This window comes from Mobula birostris, chromosome 1, assembly GCF_030028105.1.
Source record: "Mobula birostris isolate sMobBir1 chromosome 1, sMobBir1.hap1, whole genome shotgun sequence".
NCBI lineage: Eukaryota > Metazoa > Chordata > Chondrichthyes > Myliobatiformes > Myliobatidae > Mobula > Mobula birostris.
In genome coordinates, this window is record NC_092370.1 from 1,453,555 (window position 1) to 1,469,754 (window position 16,200).

At 49.2% G+C, this 16,200-nt stretch overlaps 3 non-coding genes across 3 annotated transcripts; all 3 read right to left on the reverse strand.

The window, feature by feature from the left end:
* Window positions 1-6,897: 6,897 nt before the first annotated feature.
* On the reverse strand, window positions 6,898-6,970 carry trnaa-agc (transfer RNA alanine (anticodon AGC)). Its single transcript has one exon. It is a non-coding gene; the product is annotated as a tRNA-Ala (tRNA).
* Window positions 6,971-9,120: 2,150 nt separating this feature from the next.
* Window positions 9,121-9,193, reverse strand: trnaa-agc (transfer RNA alanine (anticodon AGC)). Its single transcript has one exon. It is a non-coding gene; the product is annotated as a tRNA-Ala (tRNA).
* A 3,728-nt stretch (window positions 9,194-12,921) lies between these two features.
* trnaa-agc (transfer RNA alanine (anticodon AGC)) lies at window positions 12,922-12,994 on the reverse strand. The gene has a single exon. It is a non-coding gene; the product is annotated as a tRNA-Ala (tRNA).
* Between the last annotated feature and the right edge of the window lie 3,206 nt (window positions 12,995-16,200).

Consider the following 16,200-nt stretch of genomic DNA (forward strand, 5'->3'; position numbering starts at 1 on the left):
TAACCTTGTGAACCTACGCTGCACTCCCTCAATACCAAGACTGTCCTTCCTCAGATCTGGGGACAAAACTGCACACAGTACTCCAGGTGTGGTCTCACCAGGGCCCTGTACAGCTGCAGAAGGAACTCTGCCATCTGGCTTTTCCTCATATCTGCTTTCAACGCAGCAGATTTCCCCCTTTCCTTTGACTGAGACACGTTCATGTCCCTCTCCGCCGTCCCTATATTTTGTGCATTCCAAACTTCAGAGCAATTTAATGAGACGACTGCCTCTGGATACAAAATGTCAATGGAGAATGCGAGCATCGATGTCGCTACCTCTCGCATGCTAAGCGAACGCTCTACCCTTTGAGCTAATTCCCCAGCACATCCGGTTCACCTCCTGTAATTTACTCAGCGCCACAAGCACCATTGCATCCCTGCCGCTGAATACCGAATGCACAATCAGCAGCTCACACACAGACACACTCATTCAACCATCAACCAACCACTCAGACACACATACGGTCGCTCTCTGCCACTGTCACCTTTCATGTCCCCAAATGACAATTCATTCTCCTGTATGAAAAGAATTATACTTCTGTCTATTTCTACAGCCGGTTGTGACGGCAGTTGGAATTGATATTGGCATACGGGCACCGGTTGGAAACGGACAAAAGCGCAAGACACAGACACTGAAGTACTAGGGACAGGACTAGGATACAGGGCGATGGCAAGGACATGGACAGGAAAACTAGGAACCTGGAACAGGACTGAACAAGGGAGCTAGGAGCCCGGGCTTGGACTCCGAGCCAGAGACTGCACAAGAACCTCGGCCCCAGAACCACGCAAGGACGCGGCTTGGCAAGCAGGCGGGACCAGACTTGAAAATTGAGACTTGAGGAGAGGCGAGGCGAGGCTGGAGACTGGAGTCAGGAGACCTGAGGCGAGGCGAGGCTGGAGACTGGATGCAGGAGACTTGAGGCGAGGCGAGGCTGTAGGCTGGAGCCTTGAGGCGAGGCTTGGCAGGCTCCTCCTGGGCAGGGCGCGGATCAACACCCGACGGAGGCAAGTGACAGGAAGGGACAGAACCAACCCCAGATACCGGCAAGACGGCCTGGCTTACCTGGGCGGAGGAAAGGGACAGGAAGGGAGATAGGAACATGGTGGCTCCAGTACAAGACTGCAGGCATGACGAGGCGAGGGTTTCCAGCAAGCCAAGGCAAGTGTTTCCAACAAGACAAGGCGCGGATTTCCAGCAAGACAAAGCGAGGGTTTCCAACAAGACAAGGCAGGGCAACAGGCGAGGAAACAGAAGGCAGAGCAACGGATACAAGGAGTAAGTACAAGAACAATCCAGCAACCACGCCCTGGTCTCTGGAGGTATTTATGCAGCCAGCGCCAACGAGCATCAGCTGCCTCAGTTAGCTCAACAAGGACAGAAACAGGGTAGAAAGGAATACCTGGAGCAACAGTCGAAGGACCGGACCGTGAACCGGAAAATGGATTTCACGGACCGGACTGTGACATATATCTAGACTTCAAAGTAGCGACAGAAATTCGACGTAGAATCACTTCCTCATGCAGACACCGAAACAAACCGTGCAATGCGTCGCTCTCGTGAACATGCAGATGCCCCTCAGCTGAAATCTGGCCCCTCAACACCCACATATCAACAACAGCACCACTGTTAGCAACCTTCCCGCATTCACCTTTCCTGTATAATTACGCCACGGAGGGAACTCATGTGTCAGAAGCAGGACTTCTTCATGAACAAAGGAGATGGCCGCGTCATCCATTTCTTCTGGATTGTAAAACTCCAACTACCACTCAACAGTCTGCTGGAAATCTACGCTGCTATCAAAGTGAACATTCTCGGATCTGCCCTTCCTGTCTATTTCGTTGCCGCTTTCTCCGACAATTTCGGAAAACTACAGGCAAATGTTAAATCTCCTGAAAAGCTCAATGACTGAATTTCATCATCACTGGACGATTTGCCTCTCTCCTGGCCGGTGATAGGAGGGACAAAACACTGCAGTCATACGCACACTGCAAACCAGCTGTTCGAAGAGCTCGCTTGAGCAGGGCGCTCAAATCTCATGCTCCTGTACATTTTACTCACATCTGCCTCTTCTGTTTCACAACTCCCACTTCAAAGCTCTTGCAGAAATGTGAAGATTTTTCTCCCGACTTGTGCCACCACACAGTTGAGCCAAATTCCACCTCAGCGGATATACGGGAACGAGATAAGGCCGATAACAATGTCGTCAGCTGCTTTCGCTTTCAACGGTGCCCTCCAACCATGTGCCGAAATTCAGATTCTGGTATCCCTTGCTCGTGCAGTTTGGAATCGCTCATCCTAGACTGATTGCTAAATGTCTTCCAACGAAGAGGTCAACGATGTTCCATCTGGGAATTTGTGTCGGTCTCTTCCTCAGTACACTTGCTACGCGCGGCCTCTCTGGTGATGAATATCTGTCACCTGTCAAGTAGGAGGCCGTGCACAATTCTGATTTGATGGAGGCAGACGTGAGAGCACGGAGGAACATCTGGTGAAATTTCTGAATGCCTGCTTCGCTGCCGCTGCTACTGCATTTTAAAATTACAGTAAGCGAGGAATGAGTGTCCTCATCATCTAATTATATCCAATCTAATATTTGTATCTTTGTATAACTTTAGGACATGTGAGAGTTGTTGTACTGTCAGAGCAGCAAGCGTGAGGACATATCGCTCTGAAATGTGACCCAGTGATCTGCTGGCCTTGCCTGTTATGTGATTAGATGCCTCTGTATTCTACCTCGTCACGACTCGGAGCAATTCGGACTGCAGTCTTGTGACACCGAGAGGCTCTGTAGTACGGAATTGATGATCCGCGTAGTAAAAGAAGTCCCGATCCATCGAGCCGGATTCGAACCAGCGACCTAACGATGACTCCATTTCCTCTACAGTCCGCCGTTCCTACCACTGAGCTATCGAAGGAAAAGCGACACCAAGCTTCGCCACGCTGGCTCCTACTGACAATGATTATACAGATTTTCATCCTGGTGTCGTTCGACCCAGAGCAACAGCCTGCCAAATGTCATATCTAGTCCTTCCAGCACTAGGGGCCACAGGCGACCGGATAAAGCACATAACCGAGCTTATCACCATTCTCGGTGCGCCTCCAACACAGCTCTTTGATCTTCTTTGCTTGTCAAAATCAAAGGCTGCTCAGCTTTCTCTTTTCGCCCAGAGTCTAGGGCAATTTCCTTTCGACCACTTAACTGATTTCTGTCTGAATGGACACCTGCTGCTCATATACTACTGAAGCACCAGCTGCCAGCTGGCTCTTCCTAGTATCTGCTTTCAAGGCAGCAGATTTCCCCGTTTCCTTTACTGAGACACGATCCTATCTCTCTCCGCCACACCTATCTTCTCTACATTCCAAACTTCTCAGCAACTTGATGAGACGAGTGCCTCTGGATACAAAACGTCAATGGAGAATGCGAGCATCCATCTCGCTACCTCTCGCATGCTAAGCGAGCGCTCTACCATTTGAGCTAGTTCCCCAGCACATCCAATTCACCTCCTGTAATTTCGTCTGCGCCACAAGCACCATTGCATGCTTGCCGCTGCTCACCTTTGCGCAATCATCAGCTCACACACAGACACACTCACTCAATCATCAACCAACCACTCAGACACACATACGGTCGCTCTCTGCCACTGTCACCTTTCATGTTCCCAAACGACAATTCATTCTATCGCATGCAAAGAATTATCCTTCTGTCTATTTTTACAACCGATTGTTATTGCAGTTGGAATTGATATCTCCACTTCAACGGAGCGACAAACATTCAGCGTACAATCACTTCATCACAGAGACACCGAAACATTCCGTGTAATGCGTCGCTTCCGTGAACATGAATATTCACCTCAGCTGAAATCTGGCCCTCAATACCCACATATCACCAACAACACCACAGTTAGCAACATTTCCGCATTCACCTTTCCTGGATCATTACGCCCCGGCGGAAACTCATGTGTCAGAAGCAGAACATCATGAACCAAGGAGATGGCCGCGTCATTCATGTCTTCTGGCAGATTGTAAATCTCCATCTACGACTCAACATTCTGGTGGAAATCTACACTGCTGTCAAAGGAGCAATCTCGGATCCGCCATACCTGCCTATTTCGTTGCTGCATTCTCCGACACTTTTGGAAATGTACAGCCAAATGACAAATCAGCTGAACAGCTCAATGATTGAATTCCATCATCACGGGACGATTTACTTCTCTCCGGGTTGATGATAGGAGGGACAACACACTGCAGACGTACGCACACTGCAAACCTGCTGTTCCATGAGCTCGCTTGTGCAGGACGATCCAATTTCATGCTCCTGTACACTTAATGCAGATCTGCCTCTTCTGTTTCACAGCTCCCACTTCAAACCTTTTGCAGAAATATGGAGATTTTTCTCCCGACTTCTGCCACCACATTAGTTGAGCCTCATTGCAACTCAGCGGATATATGGAAACGACATAAGGTCGTTAACAGTGTCGTCAGCTGCCTTCGTTTTCAACGATGCCCTCCAACGATGCGCCGGTATTCAGATTCTGGCATCCCTTCCTCGTGCATTTTGGAATCGCTCAACCTACACTGATTGCTAAATGTCTTCCAACGAAGAGGTCACCGATGTTCCATCTGGGCCTTTGTGTCAGTCCTTCCTCTGTGCACTTGCTACGCCCGGCCTCTCCGGTGATGATTATCTGTTACCTGTCAAGTAGGAGGCCGTGCACAATTCTGATTTGATGGAGGCAGACATGTGAGCACGGAGGAACATCTGGTGAAACTTGCGAAATTCCTGCTTCGCTGCCGCTGCTATGTGTGATCCGAAATCTCCGGAGGGGAATATCCTGAATCCTCGGCTTTGCCTGTTGCTTTGCGGCCGGGACCTGGGTGGATGCGCTCGGCAGAGATGGTACTCGGTGCTCGGTGTTGGAGGGCCGGTCGGAAGATCGAAGTTTTCGGACGGACTCAGAATAGGACTGTGGGCGGGTGCTTCCAGAACGCTGTATCAGCAGTTTCGCGGCGCTGGAAACTCATGGCAGGGGGAGTTTCTTCCTTCTACCGTCTGCGTGAGATGATGAGGCCATCAGGTCTTTGAAACTTTTTTTTCGGTGCCCATGGTCTGCTCTTATCAAATTACGGTATTACTTCGCACTGTTGTAACTATTTGGTAGAATTGTGTGTTTTTTGTCAATTTTAGTCATGGTCAATAGACAATGGGCAATAGATAATAGGTGCAGAAGTAGAGCATTCCGCCCTTCGAGACAGCACAGCCATTCGCTGTCATCATGGCTGATCACCCACAATCTGTATCCAGTTCCTGCCTTATCCTCATAACCTTTGATAGCGCTATCTTTAAGAGCTCTATCCATCTCTTTCTTGAAAGCATTCAGAGACTTGCCCTCCACAGCCTTCTGGAGCAGAGCATTCCGTGTATCCGCCACTCTCTGGGTGAAAAATTTCTTCTTCAACTCCGTTCGAAATGGCCTACCCCTAATTCTTAAACTGTGGCCTTTGGTTCTGGACTCATTCATCAGCGGGAACATGCTTCCTGCCTGCAGCGTGTCCAATCCCTTAATAATCTTATGGTTTCAATCAGATGCCCTCTCATCCTTGTAAATTCCAGTGTATACAAGCCCAGTCGCTCCAATCTTTCAACAGACGACTGTCCGGCCATCCCGGGAATTAATCTTGTTTACCTACCTTGCACTCCCTCAATAGCAAGACTGTCCTTCCTCAGATTTGGGGACCAAAACTGCACACAGTACTCCAGGTGGGGTCTCACCAGGGCCCTGTACAGCTGCAGAAGGAACTCTTTACTCCTATACTCAATTACCCTTGTTATGAAGGCCAGCATGACATTAGTTTTCTTCACTGCCTGCTGTACTTGCATGCTTACTTTCAGTGACTGATGTTCAAATCTGTCTTGTGTTTCTGTGATATGATACCGGAGGAACATGCTATCATTTTTTAACGCATGTATTTTAAAATTACAGTAAACGGGGAAGGAGTGTCCTCATCATCTAATTATATCCAATCTAATATTTCTATTTTTGTGTTACTTTAGGACGAGTGAGAGTTGTCGGACTGTCAGAGCACCAAGCGTGAGGACATAGCGCTCTGAAATGTGATCCAGTGATCAGATGGCCTTGCCTGTTATGTGATTCGATGCCTCTGGATTCTATCCCGTCCCTTGTCGGAGCAATTCGGACTGCAGTCTTGTGCCACCGAGAAGCTCTGTAGTACGGAATTGATCATCGGCGTCGTAAAAGAAGTCGCGATCCTTTGAGCCGGATTCGAACCAGCGACCTAAGGATAACTCCATTTCCTCTACAGTCCTCTGCTCTATCAACTGAGCTATCGAAGGACAAGCGACACCAAGTATCGCCACGTTGGCTCCTACCGACAATGATTATGCAGATATTCAGCCTGGTGTCTCTCGACCCACAGCAACAGCCTGCCAATTGTAATATCTAGTCCTTCCAGCACTAGGGGCCACACGGCGACCGGATGACGCACATGACCGAGCTTAACACCATTCTCGGCGCGACTCCAACACAGCTCTTTGATCTTCTTTGCTTTTCAAAATCAAAGGCTACTCAGCTTTCTCATTTCGCCCCGTGTTCAGGGCAAATTCCTAATGACCACTGAACTGATTGCTGTCTGAATGGTCGCCTGCAGCTCATGCATTACGGAAAGACCAGCTGCCAGCTAGCTTTTCCTCCAACCTGATTTCAACGCACCTTCGACATGTCCGTCTTTCCTTTGCCTGAGACACGTTGCTCTCCATCTCCGCCACCCCTACCTTTTGTGCATTCCAACATTCAGAGCAATTTGATGAGACGAGTGCCTCTGAATACAAAATGTCAATGGAGAATGCGAGCATCGATCTCGCTACCTCTCGCATGCTAAGCGAGCGCTCTACCATTTGAGCTAATTCCCCAGCACATCCAGTTCCCCTCCTGTAATTTGCTCTGCGCCACAAGCACCATTGCATGCCTGCCACTGCTCACCGTTGCACAATCATCAGCTCACACACAGACACACTCACTCAATCATCAACCAACCACCCAGACACACATACGGTCGCTCTCTGCCCCTGTCACCTTTCATGTCCCCGAACGACAATCCATTCGCCAGCATGCAAAGAATTATCCTTCTATTTTTACAACCGATTTTTATTGCAGTTGCAATTGATATCTCCACTTAAATGCAGTGGCAAACATTCGGCGTACAATCACTTCCTCACAGTGACACCGAAACATAACATGTAATGCGTCGCTTCCGTGAACATGCGTATTCACCTCTGCTGAAATCTGGCCCGTCAACACCCACGTATCACAAGTAACACCACAGTTAGCAACCTTTCCAATTCAGAGTTCCTGTACTATTACACCCCGGCGGGACCTCATGTGTAAGAAGCAGAACTTCATCATGAACCAAGGAGTTGTCCGCGTCATCCATTTCTTCTGGCAGGTTGTAAAGCTCCATGTACGACTCAACATTCTGCTGGAATTCTACACTGCTATCAAAGAGAGCATACTCGGATCTGCCGTTCCTGTCTATTTCGTTGCCGCATTCTCCGACACTTTTGGAAAAGTACAGCCAAATGACAAATCAGCTGAACAGCTCAATGACTGAATTCCATCATCACGGGACGATTTGCTTCTCTCCGGGTCGATATAGCAGGGACAACACACTGCAGACATACGCACACGACAAACCAGCTCTTGCAAGAGCTCGCTTGTGCAGGGCGCTCCAATTTCATGTTCCTCCACACTTAATGCACATCTGCCTGTTCTGTTTCACAGTCCCCACTTCAAATCTCTTGCAGAAATATGAAGAATTTTCTCTCGACTTCTGTCACCACACAGATGAGCCGATGTGCACCTCAGCGGATGTATGGAAACGACATAAGGCCGATAGCAATGTCGTCAGCTGCCTTCGCTTTCAACGGTGCCCTCCAGCGATCCGCCGAAATTCAGATTCTGGCATCCTTTGCTCGTGCAGTTTGGAATCGCTCAACCTAGACTGATTGCTAAATATCTTCCAAAGAAGAGGTCACCGATGTTCCATCTGGGTCTTTGTGTCAGTCTCTTCCTCTGTACACTGATGCATATCTGTTATCCGTCAGGTAGGAGGCCGTGCCCAATTCTGATTTGATGGAGGCAGACATGAGAACACGGTGGATCATCTCGTGAAACTTCTGAAATGCCTTAATAAACGAGGACTGAGTGTCCTCATCCTCTAATCTAATCTGATATTTCTACCTTTGTGTTACTTTAGGACGAGTGAGTGCTGTCGTACTGTCAGTGCAGCAAGCGTGAGGACATAGCGCTCTGAAATGTGACCCAGTGATCTGCTGCCCTTGCCTGTTATGTGATTAGATGCCTCTGTTTTCTATCCTGTCACGAGTCGGAGCAATTCGCACTGCAGTCTTCTGCCACCGAGAAGCTCTGTAGTGCGGAATTGATGATCGGCGTAGTAAAAGAAGTCCCGATCCTTCGAGCCGGATTCGAACCAGCGACCTAACGACGACTCCATTTCCTCTACAGTGCCCCTCTCTACCAACTGAGCTATCGAAGGAAAAGCGACAAGAAGATTCGCCATGTTGGCCCCTACCGACAATGATTATGCAGAATTTCATCCTGGTGTCTCTCGACCCACAGCAACGGCCTGCCAATTGCAATACCTGGTTCTTCCAGCACTAGGGGCCACAGGCGACCGGATGACGCACATCACCGAGCTTATCACCATTCTCGGTGCGACTCCAACACAGCTCTTTGATCCTCTTTGATTGACAAAACCAAAGGCCACTCAGCTTTCTCATTTCGCCCAGTGTTCAGGGCAATTTCTTTTTGACCACTTAACTCATTTCTGTCTGAATGGTCGCCCGCAGCTCATGCATTACTGAAACACCAGCTACCAGCTAGCTTTTCGTCGTATCTGCCTTTAACGCAGCAGACCTACGACATTTCCCTCTTTCCTTTGACTGAGACATGTTCATGTCCCTCTCCGCCGTCCCTATATTTTGTGCATTCCAAACTTCAGAGCAATTTAATCAGATGAGTGCCTTTGGATACAAAATGTCAATGGAGAATGCGAGCATCGATCTCGCTACCTCTCGCATGCTAAGCGAGCGCTCTACCATTTGAGCTAATTCCCCAGCACATCCGATCCACCTCCTGTAATTTGCTCAGCGCCACAAGCACCATTGCATGCCTGCCGCTGAATACCGTTGCACAATCAACAGCTCACAGACAGACACACTCACTCAATCATCAACCAACTCAGACACAGATACGGTCGCTCTCTGCCACTGTCACCTTTCATGTCCCCAAACGACAATTCATTCTCGCGCATGCAAAGAATTATACTTCTGTCTATTTTTACAACCGATTGTAACGGCAGTGGGAATTGATATTGTTATACGGGCACGGGCTGGAAACGGACCCAAGTGCAAGACACAGACACTGAAGAACTAGGGACAGGACTAGCATGCAGGGCGATGGCAAGGAAATGGACAGGAAAACCAGGAACCTGGAACAGTAGTGAACAAGGGAGCTAGGAGCCCGAGCTTGGACTCCGAGCCAGAGACTGCACAAGGACCCAGTATCTGGGTCTTGCCTCTGGCTCGTCCCCAGAACCAGGCAAGGACGAGTCTTGGCAGGCAGGCAGGTCGAGACCTGAGACTTGAGACTTGAGTCTTGAGGCGAGGCGAGGCTGGAGACTGGAATCAGGAAACTTGTGGCGAGGCGAGGCTGGAGACTGGAGTCAGGAAACTTGAGGCGAGGCGAGGCTGGAGGCCGGAGACTCGAGGCGAGGCGAGGCTGGAGGCCGGAAACTTGAGGCGAGTCGAGGCTGGAGGCCGGAGACTTGAGGAAAAGCGAGGCTGAAGGCCGGAGACTTGAGGCAAGGCGAGGCTGGAGGCTGCAGACTTGAGGCGAGGCTTAGCAGTTTCCTCCTGAGCAGGGCGCTGATCACCACCCAACAGAGGCAAATGACAGGACGGGTCAGAACCAACTCCAGCTAACGGCAAGACGGCCTGGCTTACCTGGGCGGAGGCAAGGGATAGGAAGGGAGCTAGGAACAGGGTGGCTACAGTACAAGACTGCAGGCATATCAAGGCGATAGTTTCCAGCAAGCCAAGGCGAGCGTTTCCAGCAAGACAAGGGGAGCGTTTCCAGCAAGACAAGGCGAGCGTTTCCAGCAAGAGAAGGTGAGAGTTTCCAGCAAGACAGGGCAGGGCTTCAACAGAGGAAACAGAAGGCAGTGGAAGGGATACAAGGTGTTAGGACAACAACAATCCAGCAAACACGCCCTGGTCTCTGAAGCTATTAATGCAGCCAACCCCAACGAGAATCAGCTGCCTCAATTAGCTGAACAAGGACAGAAACAGGGTAGAAAGGAAACCTGGAGCAAGGGTCGATGAACCGGACCGGGAACCGGAATATGGCCATCACGGACCGAACTATAACAGATATCTAGACTTCAAAGTAGCGACAAAAATTCGGCGTAAAATCACTTCCTCATGGAGACACCGAAACATACCGTGTAATGCGTCGTTACCGTGAACATGCAGATGCCCTTCAGCTGAAATCAGGCCCCTCAACACCAACATATCACCAAGAGCACCACTGTTAGCAACCTTCGCGCATTCAGCTTTCCTGTATTATTACGCCACGGAGGGAACTCATGTGTCAGAAGCAGAACATCTTCATGAACCAAAGCAATGGCCGCAAATTCCATTTCTTCTAGGAGATTGTAAAACTGCATCAACGACACAACATTCTGCTGGAATTCTACACTGCTATCAAACAGAGCATTCTCGGATCTGCCGTTCCTGTCTATTTCGTTGCCGCATTCTCCAACAATTTTGGAAAACTACAGCCAAATGACAAATCAGCTGAAAAGCTCAATGACTGAATTCCATCATCAATGGACGATTTGCCTCTCTCCGTGACGATGATAGGAGGGACAAAACACTGCAGACATATGCATACTGCAAACCCGCTGTTCCAGGAGCTCGCTTCTGCAGGCCGCTCCAATTTCATGTTGCTGTATACCTAATTCACATCTGACTCTTCTGTTTCACAGCTCTCCCTTCAAATCACTCGCAGAAATATGAAGATTTTGCTCCGGACTTGCGCCACCGCACAGAGGAGCCGAATTCCACCTCAACGGATATATGGAAACGACATAAGGGCGATAACAATGTCGTCAGCTGCCTTCGGTATCAACGGTGCCCTCCAACGATCAGCCGAAATTCAGATTCTGACATCCCTCCCTCGTGCAGTTTGGAATCGCTCATCCTAGACTGATTGCTAAATGTCTTCCAACGAAGAGGTCACCGATGTTCCATCTGGGCCCTTGTGTCGGTCTCTTCCTCTCTACACTTGCTACACGCGGCCTCTCCGGTGATGCATATCTGTTATCTGTCAAGAAGGAGGCGGTGCACAATTCCGTATTGATGGAGGCAGACGTGATGCACGGAGGAACATCTGGTGAGACTTCGGAAATGCCTGCTTCGCTGCCGCGGCTACTTTGTGATCGGAAATCTCCGGTGGGAAAGCCTCGAATTCAGGGCTTTGCCTGTTGCTTGGCGGCCGCGGCCCGGGTGGAAGCGTTCGGCAGAGAGGTTGCTCGGTGCTCGGTGCTCGGTGTCGGAGCGCTGGTCGGAGACTGGCAGTTTTCGGACGGACTCAGACTTTCGACTGTGGTCGGTTGCTTCCAGGACGCTGCATCGGCAAGTTCGAGCCGCTGGAAGCTCATGGCACGGGGATTTTCTTCCTTCTACCGTCTGCGTGAGATGACGAAGCAATCGGGTCTTTGAGACTTTTTTTTCCGTGCCCATGGTCTGCTCTTATCAAATTCCGGTATTGCTTTGCACTGCTTAACTATATGGTAGAATTATGTGTTTTTTGTCACTTTTAGTCTTGGTCTGTTTTGTGTTTCTGTGATATCATACCTGAGGAACATGGTATAATTTATAACGCATGCATTTTAAAATTACAGTAAGCGAGGACTGAGTGTCCTCATCATCTAATTATATCCAATCTAATATTTCTATCTTTGTGTAACTTTAGGACGAGTGAGAGTAGTCGTACTGTCAGAGCAGCAAGCGTGAGGACATAGCGCTCTGAAATGTGACCCAGTGATCTGCTGCCCTTGCCTGTTATGTGATTAGATGCCTCTGTATTCTCTCCCGTCACGAGTCGGAGCAATTCGGACTGCAGTCTTGTGCCACCGAGAAGCTCTGTAGTACGGAATTGATGATCGGCGTAGTAAAAGAAGTCCCGCTCCTTCGATCCAGATTCGAACCAGTGACCTAAGGATGACTCCATTTCCTGTACAGTCCTCCGCTCTACCAACTGAGTTCTTGAAGGAAAAGCGACACCAAGCTTCGCCACGCTGGCTCCTACCGACAAAGTTTATACAGATTTTCATCCTGGTGTCTTTCGACCCAGAGCAACAGCCTGCTAAATGTAATATCTAGTCCTTCCAGCACTAGGGGCCACAGGCGACCGGATGACGCACATGACCGAGCTTATCACCATTCTCGGTGCGACTCCAACACAGCTCTTTGATCTTCTTTGCTTGTCAACATCAAAGGCTACTCAGCTTTCTCATTTCGCCCCGTATCCAGGGCAAATTCCTTTTGACCACTGAACTGATTGCTATCTGAATGGTCGCCTGCAGCTCATGCATTACTGAAATACCAGCTGCCAGCTAGCTTTTCCTCCTACCTGCCTTCAACGCAGCAGACCTTCGACATGCCCGTCTTTCCTTTGCCTGAGAAACACGTTCCTCTCCATCTCGCCACCCCTACCTTTTGTGCATTCCAATATTCAGAGCAATTTGATGAGACGAGTGCCTCTGAACACAAAATGTCAATGGAGAATGCGAGCATCGATCTCGCTACCTCTCGCATGCTAAGCGAGCGCTCTACCACTTGAGCTAATTCCCCAGCACATCCAGTACCGCTCCTGTAATTTGCTCTGCGCCACAAGCACCATTGCATGCCTGCCACTGCTCACCGTTGCACAATCATCAGCTCACACACAGACACACTCACTCAATCATCAACCAACCACTCAGACACACATACGGTCGCTCTCTGCCCCTGTCACCTTTCATGTCCACTAACGACAATTCATTCTCCAGCATGCAAAGAATTATCCTTCTATTTTTACAACCGATTGTTCTCGCAGTTGGAATTGATATCTCCACTTAAATGCAGTGACAAACATTCGGCATACAATCACTTCCTCACAGAGACACCGAAACATAACGTGTAATGCATCGCTTCCGTGAACATGCGTATTCACCTCTGCTGAAATCTGGCCCGTCAACACCCACATATCACAAGCAACACCACAGTTGGCAACCTTTCCAATTCAGAGTTCCTGTACTATTTGGCGCCGGCGGGACCTCATGTGTCAGAAGCAGAACTTCATCATGAACCAAGGAGTTCTCCGCGTCATCCATTTCTTCTGGCAGGTTGTAAAGCTCCATCACCGACTCAACATTCTGCTGGATTTCTACACTGCTATCAAAGTGAGCATTCTCGGATCTGCCGTTCCTGTCTATTTCGTTGCCGCATTCTCCGACACTTTTGTAAAACTACAGCCAAATGACAAATCAGCTGAACAGCTCAATGACTGAATTCCATCATCACGGGACGATTTGCTTCTCTCCGGGTCGATAATAGGAGGCACAACACACTGCAGACATACGCACACGACAAACCAGCTCTTGCAAGAGCTCGCTTGTGCAGGGCGCTCCAATTTCATGTTCCTCCACACTTAATACACATCTGCCTCTTCTGTTTCACAGTCCCCACTTCACATCTCTTGCAGAAATATGAAGAATTTTCTCCCGACTTGTGTCACCACATAGATGAGCCGATGTGCGCCTCAGCGGATGTATGGAAACGACATAAGGCCGATAGCAATGTCGTCAGCTGACTTCGCTTTCAACGGTGCCCTCCAGCGATCCGGTCGCTCTCTGCCACGGTCACCTTTCATGTTCCCCAACGTCAATTCATTCTATCGCATGCAAAGAATTATCCTTCTATTTTCACAACCGATTGTTATTGCAGTTGGAATTGATATCTCCACTTCAATGCAGCGACAAACATTCGGCGTACAATCACTTCCTCACAGAGACACCGAAACATACCGGGTAATGCGTCGCTTCCGTGAACATGCATATTCACGTCATCTGAAATCTGGCGCTGAATACCCACATATCACCAACAACACCACAGTTAGCAACATTTCCGCATTCACCTTTCCTGGATCATTACGCCCCGGCGGGAACTCATGTGTCAGAAGCAGAACATCTTCATGAACCAAGGAGATGGCAGCTTCATTCATTTCTTCTGGCAGATTGTAAATCTCCATCTACGACTCAACGTTCTGTTGGAACTCTACACTGCACTCAAAGGAGCAATCTCGGATCCGCCATACCTGCCTATTTCGTTGCCGCATTCTCCGACACTTTTGGAAATGTACAGCCAAATAACAAATCAGATGAACAGCGCAATGACTGAATTCCATCATCACGGGACGATTTGCTTCTCTCCGGGTCGATGATAGGAGGGACAACACACTGCAGACATACGCACACTGCAAACCTGCTGTTCCAAGAGCACGCTTGTGCAAGACGATTCAATTTCATGCTCCTGTACAGTTAATGCAGATCTGCCTCTTCTGTTTCACAGCTCCCACATCAAACCTCCTGCAGAAATATGGAAATTTTTCTCCCGACTTGTGCCACCACATTAGATCAGCCACATTGCAACTCAGCAGGTATATGGAAACGACATAAGGTCGTTAACAATGTCGTCAGCTGCCTTCGTTTTCAACGGCGCCCTCCAACGATGCGCCGGAATTCAGATTCTGGCATCCCTTCCTCGTGCAGTTTGGAATCGCTCAACCTAGACTGATTGCTAAATGTCTTCCAACGAAGAGGTCACCGATGTTCCATCTGGGCCTTTGTGTGGGTCTCTTCCTCTGTACACTTGCTACGCCCGGCCTTTCCGGTGATGAATATCTGTTACCTGTCAAGTAGGAGGCCGTGCACAATTCTGATTTGATGGAGGCAGACGTGAGTGCACGGAGGAACGTCTGGTGAAACTTCTGAAATGCCTGCTTCGCTGCCGCTGCGATGTGTGATCTGAAATCTCCGGAGGGGTATATCCTGAATCCTCGGCTTTGCCTGTTGCTTAGCGGCCGGTACCTGGGTGGATGCGCTCGGCAGAGATGGTACTCGGTGCTCGGTGTCGGAGGGCCGGTCGGAAGATCGAAGTTTTCGGACGGACTCAGAATAAGACTGTGGGCGGGTGCTTCCAGGACGCTCTATCAGCAGGTTCGCGGCGCTGGAAACTCATGGCAGGGGGAGTTTCTTCCTTCTACAGTCTGCGTGAGATGATGAGGCCATCAGGTCTTTGAAATTTTTTTTTCGATGCCCATGGTCTGCTCTTATCAAATTACGGTATTACTTTGCACTGTTGTAACTGTTTGGTAGCATTATGTGTTTTTTGCCAATTTTAGTCTTGGTCAATAGACAATGGGCAATAGATCATAGGTGCAGAAGTAGAGCATTCCGCCATTCGAGCCAGCACCGCCATTCACTGTCATCATGGCTGATCATCCACAATCTGCATCCAGTTCCTGTCTTATCCCCATAACCTTTGATAGCGCTATCTTTAAGAGCTCTATCCATCTCTTTCTTGAAAGCATTCAGAGACTTGGCCTCCACTGCCATCTGGGGCAGAGCATTCCATGTATCAACCACTCTCTGGGTGAAAAATTTCTTCATCAACTCCGTTCTAAATGGCCTACCCCTAATTCTTAAACTGTGGTCTTTGGTTTTCGACTCACCCATCAGCGGGAACATGCTTCCTGCCTGCAGCGTGTCCAATCCCTTAATAATCTTATATGTTTCAATCAGCTGCCCTCTCATCCTTCTAAATTCCAGTGTATACAAGCCCAGTCGCTCCAATCTTTCAACATATGACTGTCCCGTCATCCCGGGAATTAACCTTGTGAACCTACGCTGCACTCCCTCAATACCAAGACTGTCCTTCCTCAGATCTGGGGACAAAACTGCACACAGTACTCCAGGTGTGGTCTCACCAGGGCCCTGTACAGCTGCAGAAGGAGCTCT